At 39.7% G+C, this 6,443-nt stretch overlaps 1 long non-coding RNA gene across 1 annotated transcript; it reads left to right on the top strand.

Moving 5' to 3' along the window:
• Positions 1-244: 244 nt before the first annotated feature.
• LOC307173747 lies at positions 245-4,505 on the top strand. The gene is made up of 3 exons (XR_013823905.1): positions 245-397; positions 1,567-1,711; positions 4,433-4,505. It is a non-coding gene; the product is annotated as an uncharacterized lncRNA (long non-coding RNA).
• Positions 4,506-6,443: the final 1,938 nt, after the last annotated feature.

The raw sequence follows: 6,443 nt of genomic DNA, 5'->3' as shown, positions 1-6,443 counted from the left end.
AGTGGTCGCATGCGTCTCTGTGACCGGATCACCTGAGACGGATGTTAATACCAGGTTGAAACGAGGTCAGTTGTTTTCTCTTTCATCACTCTCCCCACAGAGCAGAGAGCTGTCTCGTCTCGGCCTGTCTGTCTTCATTTCTACACCTCTAGATTGAGACAATCAACTGAGCATCGAATGAAGCCAGTTAGTATACTTATGCAGCCGTTGCAAAATTAATTTTGTGATTTGTTACAGCGACAGCTGTGTTTTTATAAATTGCATCCTGAGAAGAGCATCAATTTGCATCAACAGTGGACACTTTGGGTCATTGACCACCACGCTCAACATGGAGAGGACAAGAGCCGTCCACACAGAAGGATCCATGTGAGTTTGAACATATTGATGATGGCCGATGGTGAGAAAATAAACATTTCAGCAGCGCAGCGCTCAAAAACACCATTTAGATGCACATTTGCCCTTAGGAAGCAATCAACAATACAACATCAAGTGCCTGTAAATGGAGTATTTTATATTTCATTTACTGTCTTTAAATGGTCTTTGGAGACTTACTCACATTAAATGGAAAATAGTTTAAGTGTACATCAATTTGTACATTAAAAAGGGCAGGACCTGCAAAGATATACCCAAGGCAGTGTAAACATTAAAATAGCTTTTATACAGTGTATATCTTTCTTTGTGCATGAGTCTCATTATTATCAGTATACAAAAGTATTAAACACCATCTTACTAAATCCCACAATATTTAAAAAATTAAGTAAGTGGCATAATTGCATCCATGTTCAACTCTACAGTGCATTAATTTGACTTTAAAAATATCAGAAGGGCTCATTTTAAAGGCTTGTCTTTGATGATAATAGATCAGGATATCAGCAGTGTGTGTGTGACAGACTGTCTGTGCTGACTGCTGTGTCTTTAGAGCGTCTTCTGTCCCCGGGCCCCTGCTGTTGGCTGGATCGGCCCTCAGTGCAGGTCTGGCCTTTACTGAGACCTCTGGTCCTCGCTGACAGATGGAAGCTTTGTCACTCTTGCGTGTGACACTGGGGACCCTAGTCACAGATACGAGCTGCTTTAGGGCTTTTCATATGGAATTAAATGTCTCCAATTAGCACATACAGACAAACTGTTTAGAATTGTAAATAATTCCGTGTGTCTCTTGAATATTTGATTCTGATTGGTCAATCGCTGCATTCTGAGGTCAGATGTTTGTGTACAATGTGTCTCATGCAACACATTTCCTTTAGGTGTACTAATATTTTGAATTATTTTTTACATTTTCTGTTCCCGCACACTATCGGTACTTGCAAAAGTATCAAAAAAGTTGCTTTGAAATGAGCAATTATGAAGAGAACATGCAGAAGGTTGAAGATTAGATTCATTGGGATTCATTGTGTCCTGTGCCCTGAAGAGGGAGACACAACTGAAGCTAAATGAAGCTGATGATGTAGAAAGAAGATTGTAGTCTTTATTCGTTCAGTCTGTGAGTTTGTGTGCAATGATGTTCTGACTGTTATACCTCTCTCTCTCTCTCTCTCTCTCTCTCTCTTTCTCTCTCTCTCTCTCCAGGACTCTTCTTCACAGTGCATTATTGATCTAAAGGGAGCTGAATAAAACATGGGCACATGTCCATTGTCAGCGAATGCACAGAGAATAGCTCAAGCGGCGGGTGCAGTTGCGAGAACGAGGAATCCTCTGAACTAGCGTCTGAGAGGTACGAAATTCGACTTCCAAACTCCGCTGACCGACAGTCCTACCGCAAGACGCAAGCATAAGTCCTGAAGTGTAGGTCGACACGTTTCGCCCTCATACACACATTTCTACGGCTGATATTTATTGAAAGAGAACAAGGCTAAGATGCAGAGAGAGGGAAAATCAATGGCGCTTTCCCCAGCTCAGGTCTGGAGAGAGTAAAGCAGAAATCGCCGTTAAACTCCACCCGTAGCCGCGAAGCTCTCCATCGATTTTTTATTTGGCTCCCAGCAGTTATTGCTCCTCCACGGGCTTCTACCGCCTGGTGGACCGGGGGCCCGGGCCCTGCAGAGTTTGCGGTGAACTGGCTGTTAACAGAATTAAACTCCTATTTAGTCTCTGTGGCAGGGAATAACACACACTGCCTGCAGACAAGACCTGACAGCACATCTTATCCACTCCGCTGCAAGACTAACACGCTGCCAACATTCAGAGAGCCCACATATGTGTGCCAGCGAGCGGTTTGAGGGTGTGTGTGTGTGCTCGTGCGTGGGTGTGTTCATATAAACACGCGGCTGTGTTCATTTACTGAAGACTCTGGACATGTTATTGTGTTAATTGGTCATGGTTTTATGGAAGCTCGCGATCGCAATGCAAAACAAATCGACTCTCCATTAGAATGTCCGTCTCTTTGACAAACACAGACAGCTGGAACCCACTTAAGCCCCTCGTTTGCCATCCGTGAATATTTTTTGGTGTGTACACGACTGCCGTACAAGGAGACAACTTTAGGACGGGCTTTTGACTTCTTGCTGGATAACGCACGCACCTGGCAACTTCACTGCTTAATATTGCATTAGAACTGCACAGAATGTCGAAACAAAAAACATTGAAGCAAATAGACATCTTTTAAACAAATCTGGGCCTTGATGGGTTAACCAATCATACATTAAGCTAACTAGTCTATACTTGCATATTTGTGCAAAACTGTTTGTGGCAAGTTTATATAATGATGATGAGAAAAATGTGCTTCATTCAGCTGTCACCCGTCACTAGACTAATTTAAAGGGGTTCTATTATGTCCTTTTACGAAGTCTTGATTTTGGTTTTGGGGTGTACTAGAATATGTTTTCATGCTTGATTGTTCAAAAACCACATTATTTTTCACATATTTTACATCATTACAGCTCCTCTCTCCCCAGTCTGGTTGAATGCGTCATTTTCGATTAAGCCCCTCCTTCCGAAAGACGAAATGTGCTGTGATTGGCAGAGCTTGTTCGGGAAAAGTCACACCCCTTCATAACCGCAAGCTCTACTCAGATGTAAATATTAACGATGCCGTCAATTTCAAACCATTTCAAGCCCGATTCATACCCTGACCATGTTAACGAACGAGGATTGTGCAGAACGGATTTCAAGCACAGACTTTGCAAGCACAGTTTTTTTTTATTTTAATTTTCTTATATATACGATGTTATCCACCATTTAATCATATTTGTCGGAAAACTACGGTAATACAAACAATAATCAATCACAAAATCATGGATAATTTTCCTAAGGGCCGGTGAACCGTCTTACAAAAGCAACAGCTTACAAAAGCTCCAGTAAACACTACATCAATACTGTAATGTTAGTTAGCAGGCTAGCGGAGGCAAAGCTTTGCCGTTCGTTTACATCATAGCTATCTTAGCAACTACATAAAGCTTATAATTGAAACACAATTACAAATAATAATACATGCTTACAAGTTGTGATCCATAAACAACAGATTGTCCCAACAAAATTGGAATGGCTCCGTCTTTCAGGAGAAGCTTTTGTGTGTATAGCCTGCATTTAACTCTCTTCTGGAAGCTGTTCTCCGTAAATTGTGCAGTGCACAGACAAATGTTGAGGTCATAATGTTCAGGAACAGTGTTAAGAATACATTTTAACCTCTCTAAGTTCGTCAGCATTAGGACAAACTTTTTCCGGGGTGGAAAAAACAGCGACGACACTCTTCATCTTCAGCTCAACCAGGTCTCGCCAAGTTTTTGGTGTATTCCATCAGCGGGGATTATTTAAATGAGGAACGTTATGACTTCATAAGATCCGGGAAGAGTCCGTTGTTGTCCAAACGAGCCGTTCGTTGTAGTTCTTGAAAAGTGGATTCTGTTAAATAAAATATCTCCCCTTGGAGTGGACTTTGAGCTTTGTTACCTTGCAGATCTTGTTTATGCTCAAACAGCAATATTAAACACTAACTAAAGTTGAAAAAGTGGAAAAGCATAACAGGACCCCTTTAAATCTGGATGAGATGAAAATGACTAGTATGAGTGTTATGAGTGTCATTCTATCTATCTATCTATCTATCTATCGTTCTATCTATCGTTCTATATATCGTTCTTTCTATCGTTCTGTCTATCGTTCTAGTCTCAGTTTCATCTCCATTCAGTCTCATTTCTACTTAGAAGAACGGTTTAAGAAACTGTGAAGATTTTTCTGTTCTATGGTTGATTTTTTGATCATTTTATGATAAGATATGATACAATATTTTTACATGTTCTAAAGAAAACATGAGTGGTGTTTGTCTGTGCAAAACTAGGGTGTTGGGTGTGGTTGCCAGGGCGTTGCTATGCAGTCTCAGGAGTGTTGTGAGTGGTCGATTGGTGTGGGATCTCACTCCACGCAACTGTATGTTAAACAAAAAATATGTTCCAGTTGGCTGTTATTGTGCCACATCACAGCGTTTCTTGCTTTCAGACAGATTGCTGGTCGTTGGCCTACTGCACCTGGCCGGGACACACAGGTGTGCGGGTAATGGCTTTGTTTAGATCCCTAACCAGACGTTTGAGCCAGTAACAGAGATGCTTAGCAAACATCACTAATGATACTGTGCACACTGTAAAAACATATTTTTTGAAGTTGGAAATAAAAACAAAGATTATTGGAGTACACTTTACAACAAGTGAAAATTGTTTCAAAGCCAACTTTTCTTCAGTGCATTTCATGCCATGTTATGATATAGTGAACACAGAGTGTATGTAATAATGTATATCACACACATAGATGGCTAAAAGAGGCCTGTAGGCATGATGTGACACTGAACTTCAACTTAAACCCAGAATGGGAAAAGTGAGAGTTTGTTTAAGAGCATGATTGTGTTTGGAGTTGCTGAGTAGAGAGGAAGGGGAGAGGACAAGCCAAGCCGGCTCATTTGCATTCGATGGTGTGCCTAATATATGCAGGTCACTGACCCCATAGTGTGAGGGGTTAGAGCGTAGTGTGTGTGTGTATGTGTGTACGAGAGTGTGTCAGGCTTGTTAAGGAGCTGCAGCACACGCTTGCCAACTGTCTGCATCCCACCACACACACAAACACACACATACACACACACACACTCACTCGCTAGCCTCTCAGGATTAGTAATAATGAGCGTGCCAAGTGTATTTATTCTATTTCAAGATTCAATACTGTAAAACACGTTTCCATTCTCAGACAGGGCCAATTAAATGCGTGTTACCGAGTTAACTGCGTTGCTGTTGTGAGATCCACATCATAAGCTGGCAGGAAGTATGTGTGATATGTATATTTTTATATCGGTGTATTCCCTGAAACATAATAGCTTTGTTACAAATCCTAGTGAGCTGCCTACCTGAGTATTTTAAGGGATCATAGGTGTTCCAAAAGTCAGGACACCTAAGATAACATTGAACTGACTTTGGCTGAACAATGCTATTGTCTTTTTAGAGCTGCTTTACAGCAGAATTGAATTCTGTATGCATCACTGTAAAGCTCAGTTGTATAAAGCGCTATATTAATAAAGTTGACCTGACTTGATAAGGTAAGATTTGCTTAAACTCAAATGCAGAATTACAATTAAGAAAGCAATCCCAAAATGCTTTGAAATGGGCTCTAAGCTCAGAAAAAAATCTTTCAAGATGGTGGTTGAATTTAAATTTTGATCATAAATCTAATTATATTTCATTTAATACTGAAAGGTAACAAGAATAGTATTGAAATTTACTTTTTTTCCCTATATTTGTGTATATTTGCATTTTTATGTTTATTAGATTATTGCATTGTTAGTTTAGCAATATGCAAACATCAAATTCTGGTTATTTTTGTATCATCTTTTTTTTTTTTTTTCAATTTTCAATTCGTTTTTTAATTTGTATTTGTTGTGTGTCATTTTTATTAATATTTTTATTTTTATGTCTGTATAATTCTTATCCATTTTTAGTTTTAGTTACAAGTAAAACTAAACCAGTATGAGGAGTTTTTGTAATATTTTATTTCAGTTAACATTTATTTTATTTCAAGTAACGAAAATGTTATGCTTTTTAATTTTAGTTAATAACCCTTCTCTGGAGTTGCTGCTTATGTAAAGCGTTAGTTTGGATGCTCCCTTAGAAGGGCACTGCCTATGTAGACAGTGGACATCAAGGCAGCTCACTGGGTTTTAAACCTGAACTGATGTGAATAGAAAGTAAAATGTGTGTTTTCTTGCTGGCCAGTGATGTCAATTAAATGGCAAATTTAAAAAGCCATATATTGCTGTAGATTATTTGGAAGAGTGCGGCTGCACGACTTTAAATATAAAATTGAGATTCAAATGCACAGATGTAAAAACAGTATCTTTGCAGCTTGGCAGACTTGCAAATCACACGAGCTGATGCTTCGTACTCCGTCTTCACTCGAGTGGAACCGTGAGCAGCAACAAGCAGCTCTGGGACTGACCTTTAGAATTTTAACAATATCTGCGCTAACTCACCTGC

Source organism: Squalius cephalus (assembly GCF_949319135.1).
Source record: "Squalius cephalus genome assembly, chromosome: 16".
Lineage (NCBI taxonomy): Eukaryota > Metazoa > Chordata > Actinopteri > Cypriniformes > Leuciscidae > Squalius > Squalius cephalus.
This window is presented reverse-complemented; position numbering and strand designations above follow the sequence as displayed.